This window comes from Mastomys coucha, unplaced genomic scaffold (genome assembly GCF_008632895.1).
Source record: "Mastomys coucha isolate ucsf_1 unplaced genomic scaffold, UCSF_Mcou_1 pScaffold22, whole genome shotgun sequence".
Classification (NCBI taxonomy): Eukaryota; Metazoa; Chordata; class Mammalia; order Rodentia; family Muridae; genus Mastomys; species Mastomys coucha.
In genome coordinates, this window is record NW_022196905.1 from 244,400,700 (window position 1) to 244,414,052 (window position 13,353).

Below are 13,353 nucleotides of genomic sequence, written 5' to 3' on the forward strand. Positions count from 1 at the left end.
AAGGAACCATCTCAGGGAAGGTGGCTAGAATGTAGCACTGTTCTTATTTAGTTCTCAACTTTTTTTTTCTTTTCTCCTTAGAATAGCTGAAAAGGAGGGCCCTGCATGGCAGTCCTTGGGATGAGAGAACCATGTGTCAAAGCTGTGGCTGAATCCCTTACTCTATTTTTGCTTCTCTACACTACCTCTTTGAGCCTGGAGGAGGTGGGGAGCCTGGCCTGAGGTGGCCTGGGCTGGCACCTCTGAGGCAGTTGTGGCTAGCCTTTGCTGCCTCCTCCAGAAACCACCCAAACACTGGTTCTTCACTTCTCTTGACCAGAAATAAATGTACCAGACCTGTGTTCTCAGGCCAGCCTGTGGGAAGTGAACACAAAATTACTTCACAAATTGCTTTTGTTTCAGTTCAAAGTTGTGTTTTTGTTCATGTTAGTTACATTAAAATTGGACAGTAATTATGGTTCTTAAAATAGGATCCTCATATTCCCAAGTTGGGGAGGAAAACTACCTAGGAATAAAAAGACATAGCCATATGTGAAATGCCATTCCATTAGCCACAGAATCTTTTATGAGTCTTGGTGGGGAGTGCCTGTCAAGTGGTATTTGTGGCCGAGCGTGCCGTGGCATTGGTGTCTGTGGTTGCTTTTCATTCTGTCCCTCCCAGTCAAGGAAGCTTTTGACATCTGTGGTCAGGAACACTGGGGGTTCACCAACCTCTAATTACATTTCTTTTTAAAAGTATTGGTAAACAGTCTCTCTGTTGTTGATTCAAAGGTTTAAGAATATTGAGTCTATAATTGGCTCTGGACAAAGAAAGCAAATCCTGGGCCTCCTCTGACCAAACCTCTGCCTGCTTCTCTGGGTTTTTAGACTTGCATTCAAATGCCAAAGCCAGAGAAGTGTCCCTCAGGTAAAAGTGTTAGAGGGTCACTTCAGGATTCAAAGCAGGCCTGGCCAGCTGAAGTGTGAGGCCAAGCCTCCCCAGATGAAGATGGCTGGCTTCTACTGCCCGGCTCCTCATGTAGCTTTAAAATAGAAGTCAGGATAGGAGAGACAGACAGGGTCACTATTTGAATTCCATTGCCCTTCTGCTTCGTGCCCCACAGCACATCTTGGTAGCAGTCACCATTTCGATATGCTTGTGAGTGAAGGCGCAGGGCCCACAGCTGTCAATGCGAACAAGTAACACTGTTTGCTAGGCATGCCCTGCAACACATCTGCTGACTGGGATGGAAGTGAGTAGAACTGGAGCCATTCCTTGGCCGATGGAACCAAGAAAAGAATGTATCTACCTTCTCACATGGATACCTGCCTGGAAAGGCCTTTCAGCCCACTCCCCTCCAGAGGCAGTACATGTATTGTAGGGTGGGTCCATACTGGTCTTTCTTCTGCCTGGCCATTCTCCCTGGATGATTCAAGGCCAGTTAGTCACTTCTTGCCCAGACTGCCAGGTTTCTCTGTCCTCACTGATCCAAAGACTTGGCCAGTGGTTAGGTATCGACATTACTTCTGTTGTCACTACACTCAGGGAGGGGCTTCTTGTTACAAATACAGCACACCAGTGACATCAGGATGAACCTGAAGCCCTGTATATCATCTCAGGGATAATGCCAAATCAGCCTGTGCCTCTTCCTTCTACCCTAGCCTCCTGTTCGTTGGGCATTGGTGCAAAGGTCACCAACATTCTCATCAACACCATGGCAGGGCAGCCACTATCATTTTGTAGATGAAGAACCTGAAAGGCCAGAGGGATCAAATATGGTGTTCACAATCATAATGGAGGAGCTGGAATTTGAACCTGAATCCATCTGACTCTTAAGCCAGACTTTCCTAGGTCTACGTGCTGCTTCTGATAGTCTACCCTTACTTATATGGATCAAAAGCGACAGAATCCTGGTAAGGAGCAGCTCTGTTGGGTTGTCCCTTTTGGTTGGAGGCCCTTGTCAGCATGACCGATTTGGACTGTAATTTTAAAAGATGATTATGGATGAGCTTGATGACCATTAGGCCTTTCTGCTACATCAGGAAATGAACCTAACCTTATTACAGGGTAAATCAGATATAATGGGCTCCTAATTCAATATGGTGGCTCTAAGTAACATTTATCAAGGTACAGAAGCCATTCTGTGGCTAGACAGCTGTGGAGGTAGGATTGGATTCAGACAAGAACACTAAGTTTGCATTTCTTTTTTTTTGTTGTTGTTGTTTTTGTTTGTTTGTTTGTTTTGAGTCAGGGTTTCTCTTCGTAGTCCTGGCTGTCCTGGAACTCACTCTGTAGACCAGGCTGGTCTCGAACTCAGAAATCCACCTGCCTCTGCCTCCCAAGTGCTGGGATCAAAGGCATGCACCACCACTGCCCGGCCTAAGCTTGCATTTCTGACAGCTTTCTAAGAGTTGAGTGGAAATGATCTTTTGCTACAGGTATATGAGTCCACAGGTTCATAGTACCATGTGGAAGCATCTTTTAGGTAGCTATGTGTATATCTGCAGCCTCATTCTGCCATGCTCATCTCTCACAAACCATGGCAAAGGTATTTAGAAGCCTGGATATGATGTTCTGCTCAAAACTAAACCTAGACAGGCATAATGGCTCATGCCTATAATCTTAGTATTCAGGAGTCTGAGGCAGAAGAACCACAGCTGAATCCAAGACTATCCTGGGCTACAAAGTGAATTTCAGTCCAGCCTGGGTTTCAGAGGGAGACCTTGCCTCAAACAACCCCTCATAAAACTGAAACAAACCAACTTCCCAAAACCGGAACCTAAAAGATCAGCCGACCTATGGGGCTGGCCATTCTAGTACCTCCTACATGTATTGGTACTCTAACTGAGCACGTGTACCCAGAAAACAACTGGTCAGCTCTGAATGTGAGAGTCTTCTAACTCGTCATGGGATAGGGGTGTCACAGAGGTCAAGTGATGATTGTGACTGGAACTGTTACTTTTTTAAAAGGTGTAGGAGGGTATATGTGCATATTTGGGTGCAATTGGAGGCTATAGGTTGGTGTTGGGTGTCTTTATGTATTTCACTTTAATTTTTGAGGCAGGATCTCTTACTGAACCTGAACCAAACTCACTGATTTGGCTAAGCTAGCTGGCATCAGGGATCTAGTTGTTCCTTTCTCAGCATTGAGATTACAGATTACACTGTCATAGTTTTTAGGTGAGTTATGAGAAGCTGAGCTCAGGTTCTCAGACTTGTGAAGCAAGCACTTTATTGACTGAGCCACTTGTCCACCCCTATGAATCTCTTGCCTTTGCACTAGACTGAACCTTTGTGCCTTCTTCCCTGTTTCCTACCTTCATAGTAATGCCAGGTAGATGAAGAAATGGGACTCATGACTGAGCCTTAGGAACTGTCCATCAAAGGTGGCAGGCAGCTGTACCAGGATGGAAGTTCAGAGAAGTGGCCCATCTCTGAGATTAATGTGGAAGGGGAATAGGATTCTAGGATAGGTATGTAGGCAGAACAAAGCAGTTTGGAGAGGCCTGTCTTAGGCCATTGTCCAGTGACCCTCACCTCTTCTGTTCCCCATTCAGTGGGCCCACTCTGTGCTGTTGACAGTACTAGGTGCTGAAGAGACAGAAATTGTGATCCTTGCAACCTTCCTGTACCACGTGGACAGTGACCACCCAGGTCACTGGGTATCAGAACTGAGACTGGAATTCTGAATTGTCATGCTTCAGATTCTGGGTACTTTCCACAGATTATCTGAGTATCACCTGTTTCTCACTAGTCCACTTGAGGTGTCACAGTGGCTGGTAGAGGTGTCAACTGCTAAGGGGTAGGAAACTCTTTGCTTGTAGCTGACTAATTTGCTCTTTGAGTGTTTGGATAGAGTGTTCTCAGCAGCCAGGGATCAGTGGTGGCTTCATATCAATGCCTTTGTTTGGTTCAGTTTGTCCAGTGGCAATGTCAGAGAGGCAGACACATGGAGCTTGATTTGGGGCAATTGCATTGGAAAGTGGAATAGAAGTTGACTGGAGGGGCTGGTGAGATGGCCCAATGGTTGGGAGACTAACTGCTCTTCCAGAGGTCCTGAGTTCAGATCCCAGCAACCACATGGTGGCTCACAACCATCCATAAGGAGTCTGGAGTATACATATAATTAATAAATAAATCTTTTTTTTTAAAAAAAGAAGAAGTTGACTGGAGTATAGGATACAACAGAGATCATAGAATAAAGGAGATGCTAAAAGGAGTATGTTAGGGACTGGCCCAGGGAACAGACCAGGTAGGCTCTGGGGCAAGGCTGGGGGCAGGGTAAGAATAGACCTGTCTAGAGCAAGCCAGTAGTTTACAGGGCTCCTGGTTCCATATTCAACCCCCCTGTGTAATATGTCCATCCTCCTGGGCTATCGGGAGGCTAATGCCAAAATACGTAGTCTTGGTACTGCCTGGGAGTTTTAAAGCAGATTTCATAGAGGCAAGGTTGCTAAGCCAGATACTTTTTTAGATTATTTAGAACCATATAATTGCTCCCCCCAAACTTTTAGCATTTCAGCAAGGCAAACCACCAAAGGGCTAGGACCTACTCAGGTTCAATTTATCCCTAGTCTCCTTGATTGCTGGCCCAGCTGACCACAGCAAGGCCAGGCCCACACCAGACACTTCCCTGATAATTCACAGGTGGGAGCATGAGAGAGCAACAAGGTTGTCTTGCTCTTTCCTCCAGCATCCCTTATTGAGACACACAGTCTTCTAGAGACCTCCCTGGAGGCTGTGACTCTCCTTCACCCCACACGTTTGGATATTGATCTCTTCTCATCTGCCACGTCTCTCTTTCAGATTTGTTTCCTCAGTTATGCACATGATTGATAAGGTCTAATCTCTCTCTCTCTCTCTCTCTCTCTCTCTCTCTTTCTCTTTCTCTCTCTCTCTCTTTCTCTCTCTCCCTTCTCTCTCTCTCTCTCTCTCCATACACACACACACACACACACACACACACACACACACACACACACACACACAGAGGATCTCATTATGTAGCTCTAGCCATGATGGAATTCACTATGTAGACCAGGTTGGCCTTGGCCTTGAATTCACAGAGATTTGCCTTTCTCTACCTCCCCGGTGCCACTCCACCCAACTGATAAGGTCCACTTTCTACAACAAGTTCCCATTCTGTCATGCTTTTAGTGGCTCTGTCTCCACTCTTGAACCCTGAATGCTAGGCATCCCACTTCTTCAGGTTTTATTTTCTGTCTCCTGTAAAATGGAGTACAAAGGGCTACTACCCTGGAATTGGCTCTGGGGCATGTTCATTGGGCATAAGCAAGGAATAAGCTCCAGGCCAGAATCATAGCAGAGCCGGGATTTTCGCTTTGGAATCAGCTGGAGAAATCTTACCAAGCAGACCCATAAGAGCAAGAGGATCCATTTACTCTGGTGATGGAAGGAGCTGGGTGTCAGTGGTTCCATTGGCCATGATGGGTTACATAGTATGGTCAGTGCTGGGACTGAGTATCTGGAGTATAAGCTGTTCAGAGCTTTTCCTGACTGGATGCTGCATCTCAGCCAGGAGAGTAACCCCCAAGTGTAATATTGTTCCCCTGGGGAGGAGTATGCTGAGTTAGGAGGCTTCCAGGAAGATGCTGAGAAGAGCTAGAATGACTCTTGGGGACTGAGATGTGCTCTGCTGGCTTGCTGGAAAGGCAGTGTTCCTGTAATGATGAGCTAGTCTGTCTCCTGAGTTTATACAATGAATTTGCAGATGCTGTCAGGATGCAGTACACAGGGCCTTAGGCCCCCTTCAGCCCCAATGCCCTGCTTTTGTTGTAATATTCTACCCTTGGATATCCATGTGATGCCCTCTTTCCCTACCTGGTCCAGTCCCACACATCTCACTCTCAGAGGACCTGCTGTCTGGGATCTCACTTCACTGCTGGGACGGCCCCTCTCTCAGACCTTCCCAGAGGCCTTGGAGTGACAAGCATTCTGCATATGGCCCCACTGATAATCTTCCTTCAGCCCAACTCCCTTAGGTTATTCAGGTTGCTTATCCTGTTGTCCTCAGGATAGCCTTCCCTGGACCACCCTGGGTGCCCAATAACCCTCGGGTCATCCTCTGATCCCTTCCTTGCTTCAGTTTTCTCCCCCAGCATCACCACTTAACATATTCTACATCTTTATATTTGCTTTCTTTTTTCACCGGAATGTAAAGCAAGGCCATTTCTGGTTTGTTTGTTGCTGGATACATGACTTCCAGGACTTTGCCGGGCTCAGAGCAGAGGATACAAATTAATTGCTGGTCAGAACTGATTGCCCATGAAGAGCAGCGGCCTGCCCTGGTCTCGACCCCTACCTCTGTGTTCATTTGTGTATGACAATGCTGATGAACATGCCCCAGCCCCAGAAGCAGGCTACTCTCAGGGTCTGGAGGGGCCATTTGATAACTGCATACCTAACAGGAGTCTTGGCATCTGGGAGTTTTCAGTCTTTTCCTCTAATCACTCTTCCTGGTCTTGGGATCTTTAACTATTTTGGAAGTGGATTTGCTATGATTAAATTCTTTCTTAGTCTAATCCTTTATAGAAAACAAAAGTTATAAATGAAGTGAATTAGGATGGATTTGCTGAGGTTTGATTGTTTGCACAATGATTTTACCCTGACTCATTTCCAAACCAGGTCCCCGAAGATCGCTCTGATGGCCTTCTTGTAATAGATGGAAGCAGATCTTTATTGTTATGTTACAGCACTTCTTTCTGGTGCCTGAGACCAGAGGATGACCACATACAGGAATGGGAGTGGGTGGCAAGTCTTTCAGGAGAGGAGCTTACACAAAGCCCATGCACGGTGTTTTGCAGGGAACCAGGCTCTGGCAAGGCTGCAGCATAAATGGAGCTAAGAAGAATTATCCCTGGATTTCTTCTTCTTTTCTTCTGGAATCCTTGCGGGCCGTATCTTAGCAGTTGCAAAAGTGGGTGTTCATGGGTTGGGGTACAAGGAGTTTCTGGCAAGCAACCTTTAGAAGCAAGGCTGAAAGAACAAGTTTGAGGTACTTCTCTTTTAAGGCTACTTGCCATTGAGGTACCAACTCCCACCCCTCCAGGCTACTGTTGGCAGCCTAGTTCAGTACTAAGACTTAGAACACCAGAAAGGACCCAACTCTTAGAAATTCCAGAAGATAACCTGAGTTTGCTCTCTGAAACTTCAGTTGTATGGTGGTCAGACTTGCCCAATGGGAATCTGACAGAATCTGGTTTCAATCCAGACATTTGCTAACTCCTCAGTGGGAAGTTTCTCTTCTGCTGACTGGATTAACTTTGGGACTGTTTGGCTTGCAGAAATTTGTCTTCTGGGGTCTGCTAATAGAGATCTGTTCTTGGCAGAGTTTCTTTTACAAGCAGTTGTTTTGAAGAAAGCTGACATCACACTCGGCCCTAGGACTTGGGACTATCTTGCATCCTCTCATCTGCCTGGATTACTCAGTTCACTTGGCTCTTTGGGCCTCCTTAAAAGAGACGCACACACACATCTGGCTGGGAGGCCACCAGGAATTCACTAAACACAGATGAAAATGTGACTTCTTAGCATGAAATTTGTGGCTCCAACCCCCTTTTCTCTGTCAGAAATGAAAGTTAGCATGTCATGGGTCCTGGAAAGATGCCAGATGAACTACAGGACAGGTCACAGATGCTGACCTTTCACAGCTGCATGTGAGACATCTAGAACAGCCTGGCTTGGAGTAGATACAGCATACATTGACTGCACGTTGCAGGCCAGACTGGCCCAAGAAATGGCAGTTTCCTGCCCTAGCCTCTTCTCTGCCTATCTTCATTCGTGTGTGAGAATGCTGAAGGAAGGGTTCAGGAGCAGCTAAACCCTCTCTTCACCACCATCTCACCACCAGGTACAGTATGGAGGGTGCTGAGGGCATATGTTCCTCACTCAGCAGGGCCTGGCCCCTGGAGTGACACCTTATACAAGCAGAGCACATTTTTCATGCCAGTCAGTGTCAAGTAGATAGCTTCCTACGCCTCAGCCTTGTCACTGGCTGCCCTTTAATACTGGCTTCCTCTCACCACTCCCCTTCTTTATTTTGTATGTATATGGGTGTTTGCCTGCATGTGGATCGGTGCACTTTGTGTGTATGTGTGCAGTGCCCACAGAAGCCAGAAGAGGGCATCAGATCCCCTAGGACTGGAGTTATTGACAGTTGTGAGTTGCCATGTGTGTGTTGGGAACTGAACATGGGTTCTCTAGATGAGCAGCCAGTGTTCTTAACTGCTGACATTTCTCCAGCCCTACCTGTTTCAAAAATATATTTCATGCCAGGCAGTGGTGGCGCATGCTGTTAATCCCAGCACTAGGGAGGCAGAGGCAGGCAGATCTCTGAGTTCAAGGCCAGCCTGGTCTACAGAGTGAGTTACAGGACAGCCACGGATACACAGAGAAACCCTATCTCAAAACCAAACCAAAACAAAAATATTTCATTTTACATTATTATTAGAAAATAAAGAGTTTTTCTCATGACATTTTCACACATGTACTTCAGCCATACTTACCCTTTCCTTAGTTTCTTGTTCCCTGATCTCTTAGTATTGGCAGCTTTTGTCATGGGCTTGAACCCTTAATGGTCTGACACTAAGAGCCTACAATTTTTTAGTTAGTTTGTTTTGTTTTGTTTTTTTCCAGACAGGATTTCTCTGTATAGCCCTGGCTGTCCTGGAACTCACTCTGCAGAACAGGCTGGCCTTAAACTCAGGTATGGGCTGCCATTACCTCCCAAGTGTTGGGATTAAAGGCGTGCACCACCACTTCCAGGCAGAGCCCATGCTCTTAATGATCTTCCCTTGGGGCCTGTTTGATGATTCATTTCTTATTCTATACCCAGAGACAATGAGGCATAAACCAGAATAAAAAGAGGCTATTATAATATCACTATTTGCCATTTATCTAAATTAGATAATAAATCATGAAGCTACTTGAAACAATATACATGTCAACCCCTGAACATTTAGTTATCGCTTGGTGCATTTGATGGTGTCTGTGGTATAATTAATACTTTCTTATAAAAAGTATCTTTGTTTGAAATGGAAAAGTGAAGGAGAAAATAAGCTTAGCCAGCCTTCCTCATCCTCAAGTGTGAGGCTGATGGTTATGGCCATCTGGGAGCCTGATGAGTAGATAAACAGTTGTTCCCAGTACTGTCTGGGGGACAATTGTGCCTTGGGAAGGGAGGCCCAGTGCCTGCAGCAGCAGCAGCAGCAGCAGCAGCAGCAGCAGCAGCAGCAGCAGCAGCAGCAGGAGGCAAAGCTGAGCAATGTTGTGGAGTTCTAAATAACTGTCGGCCATGTGCCAGGCTCAGCATAATTGGGCATCTGCCTGCCACTGGCATCTACAGATGTTTGCCTTTATCAGACATTGATGTGGTTCAGGGTTTTCACGGAGAGCCTTGTAAAAAGCTCAAGCTGGTCGGGACGCTTATTGTTCATTTTATTTGAGTTCCTTATCATGTGCAAAATGTTCCAGGCACCATTAGGAGACACAAAAGACTCCGAAAACACAGTTTCAGGGGGCGGAAGCTCACTGTAGTGTGGAGGAGACACGGCCATGGACATTTACAAACATTTGCTGAACACAATCAGCTGGTAGGAATGAAAGTTGCTCTCAGCAAATCCCCAAGGCACTGGGAGTAGGGTGTGGAAGCTGCAGACTTAATGCTTGCCGGGGGAATCTTCTAAAGTTGGATGGGTGTTCCAGGCTGTTTCTACATTAATGTCTTTAGATTACTACCCAGAAGTGGAGACCAGAAATAGGGCAGGAGCTTGACCAGGAGAATATTAAAGGGGACTCGAATCTTGCTTGTGGCAAACATTTGAGGCCTCCATCTGGGCACATTATAATTATTGCTTAACCATAAATGTAGCTTGGTGAGGTGCATTGATTTATCTATAGATTGCCTAGGGGCATCTAGGGAAAACCCAACATAGGCAACAAGAGCTGTCCTCATCAATTTACAAAATTCATGTCTGAGAGACAACATCACAGAAGGGCAGCAAGCTTGCTCATGGCCATAAATTAAAGTAATCTTCTTTGAAAAAGGGTAATTTATGTGATCAATAATCTCTTTTAAAAGATTACTTGGAGTCTTTAAACTTCATTTATTCTCTTCCCTTTATCAAAGCTGGATTGGTAGAAGCTCGTAGCAAGAGATGTGGCAGTGAGATTGTTAAACTAGAAGGAAGACTAAACCCAACTCTGAAGAGAAGGGAGATGGAAGTTTCTAGACAGCATGGCCATTCTTTTGTTTTGTAGACAGGGTCTACTTAGCCCCAATTATCCTGGAACTCAATATCTAAAACAGGGTGGCATCAAACTCACAGAGACCTACTGCCTCTTCCTTCTGAGTGCTGGGATTAAAGGCATGTGCTACCATACCAGGCCTAATGGCCATTGAAAACAACAATAACAACAACAACAACAATAACAACAGCAACAACAACTAAAACCTAAACTTAGAGCCTTATGCAGCTAGGCAAATGCTCTACCACAAAGCTAGATTCCCCAGCCCCACAATACCAGTCTTAACAAGTCCTAAATTTATCCTTGAGATTCATGGAATTCAAAGCAAAAAGAGAGACATAACCAATTACAAAGCTCCAGCAGCTAACATGGATAATGTGTGCTAGTTCAGGGATATTGGTTTATTTGTGAATTTATAAAAAATGAGGCAGTGGTAACTTGAGGGAAGTTGGAGGAAAGATCTAAAAATTTTTTTAGAAAAGACTGATTTTGAATATTTTTAGTGGCAGGAAAAGCCATAATGAGGATAGACACATTTACTATCTGAGTGGACACAGGGTAGCTCTAGATTAGTCAGTTTATTGCTGAATGAGTGAATCACTTCGGATGGTGATTGACACAAAGCCACTGACCTGGATCTCAGCATTCAAAGCATCTGGTCTACCCTAAAGTAGAGGCTGTGCAGACAGTACAGTCTGTATAGACACAGTTCACGTAAAGAATTCAGCCATGGCTGTCTCCTGAAGGTTAAGAGCTCCAGAGAGGCAAGAACATGACTCCTATCATGTCCTGGGTATGGGCCTGGGACTAGCCAGGACTCAATTAATATTGAAAATGATGTCTGAAAAACTAAAGGCAGGAATCGTATCCACAGTACAATAAACCGCGGTTACACCATAGTAGGAACAAAACAAATACTTCAATGGACTTTGTCAGGAAGAGCCAGGCAGTTATGAAGTGCTCAGTAAGTGAGGTGTGATGTACTTTGACTACAAAAGACCTATCATGGGCTAGAGAGATGGCTCAGAGGTTAAGAGCATGGACTGCTCTTCCTGAGGTCCTGAGTTCAATTCCCAGCAACTACATGGTGGCTCACAACCATCTGTAGTGGGATCTGATGCCCTCTTCTGGTGTGTCTGAAGACAGTTACAGTGTGCTCATATATATTAAATAATATTTGAAATAAAAAGACCTATCATAGCTTTGCTCAGGGAGCTAAGCCTGGGCTTATAAGGGCCTTGAAGAGGCAGAGGGGAAGGAAGCCTCAGAGGCTGTGATGACCTGTTCAGAGCTGTCTGCCTGCACACTTGAAGGGTGGGACCTCACATGCATGCTGGAGGGAAAGGGAAAGATTGGAGAGAGACCAAGCTAGTTGCTGATGATGCCAATGACCACGGGACTTGAACCTGAGCAGGTGGAAATAAAGGCCACAGTAATCAAACATGAGGGGCATAAGCAGTGAAGGACCAACAGCCAGTGTGTTGAGCATTCTTGTTGAGCTAGGTCCTTAAAGCAAGCCTTATATTTATCACCATATTTTATTCCCACAAATAAAGCTCCTAACTTGCTCTGGTGTCACCAAGAAGAAGTGACTATGGTACTTTGGGGATTCTAAGACAGTTGGGTGGCTATCAAAAGTGCTGAGGGCCAGGAGGAGGCCCCAGTTGAAGGGACAGATATAATCAGATCATTGGGACAGAGGAGAGACTGAGCTGGGATGGTTGGGAGGGCAGCAGAAAGGTGACACACTGAAGTTTGTGACACACTGAGTTTGAGAAGACAACAATCACCTGGAAATGTAGGCCTGGATTTGGAGAGCTGAGGCAGGATATCAGAGAAGAGTACACTAGGAGATACATGGCCTGGGGGGCTGGTGTTGCTGAGAAGATAAACTATCCAGAGGTGGAGCCATAAGGAGGGCCTGAAATTAGAGCTAGGGAATGACAGGACAGAGACATGCTGGAAAAAATACAGTACAGGAGGCCATGGAGGCAGAGGCACTGTGTTTGGCAGATCAGGGTGGGTCTGGCTCCTCCCTGGGAAAAGAATGAGGAGGGAAAGGCATCTGTAGCACAGATCTGGAGAAATGAGGGTGGTGAGGACTGTCCAGGCTCTCCAGCATCAGCCAGTTAGCTGAGAGTGCCCACTGTCCAATAACCAGCACCGGTCTACCGTGTCACTCCGGATTGCCAGCTATGATCCTTGAGCGGCAGGGAGAAAACCCAAAGTCAACCGGCAGTCCTGGAGTCCTACAAATGACCCAGTCACATATCACCAAACACAGCAAAGGTCAAGATGAGGACATTCCACAGACAGCCCAGCCACCTGAAGCTCCCCAAACAGAGATGTGAGACTAGAAAGAAGTCCTCTGAAAGCATCCTTCAGCTTCAAGCTGGCTACCACAGCACCGCTAATTCCCACAGGCTGGTTTGTAAAGAGAGGTCTCAAGCACCCTGCCTGCACATGGCTCTGATAAAACGTTTTTCCTGGATTCCATTAAAAAAAAAAAAAAGACAAAACACAAAACAACCCACAAATCCAAAAGAAAAGCCACAAGGCATATGGTTCTGCAACTCTCAAATGGGCAAGGCCACAGTGAGATTAGACCCCATAGTCTCTGATTCCCACATTTTTGTAGTAAGGATTCTGGTGTCAATAAGACATTATAAAACAACATTCCATCTCAGTTGCTTAAGAAGCAGAGTAGCACACGGCATATGTTCTAAAGGTTAGGCATTTGAAGAGATGGGAATACCTTTATTAAGCACCAACTACATAACCATTATCATAACAGTCTGATCTCAGAAAAGGAAGTGGAGCGCTAATGGAGAGCATCTCTGCTTGTGTGCGATGCGAAGGCTGCTTTTCCCACCCTTGGCTTCCCCCAAGTCCTTTGTGAATGGATATGAGCGAGGAAAGCTTGCTTTATTATGCATTGATTTGTGTATGTTGAAGCAGAGGCTCACTATGTTGTGTGCGTTGGCCCCGAACTTCTGGAATTAAGGTATCTTCCTGCCTCTGTCTAGCTTGTAGTTGGGACAGGGAGTGTGCCTACTGTGCCCTGCTTTGACAGCTGGCGAAGGAGGCTTTGCTAGCGCCACCCCCCC

The 13,353-nt window shown here is 45.8% G+C and overlaps 2 protein-coding genes across 11 annotated transcripts in view; one reads left to right on the forward strand and one right to left on the reverse strand.

Moving 5' to 3' along the window:
- Positions 1-13,353, reverse strand: part of Smpd3 (sphingomyelin phosphodiesterase 3) — an 87,537-nt gene that overhangs the window by 39,361 nt on the left and 34,823 nt on the right. The gene's annotated exons all lie outside the window — the stretch shown is intronic.
- Positions 1-13,353, forward strand: part of LOC116070098 — a 95,878-nt gene that overhangs the window by 10,450 nt on the left and 72,075 nt on the right. The window contains exon 3 of one of the 10 annotated variants that reach the window (XR_004110279.1): positions 82-389. The exons of the other annotated variants lie outside the window; for them this stretch is intronic. The gene's annotated coding sequence lies outside the window, so the exon portion shown is untranslated. Of the gene's footprint in view, positions 1-81; positions 390-13,353 lie in introns of those variants that run through there. 10 annotated transcript variants of the gene reach the window in all.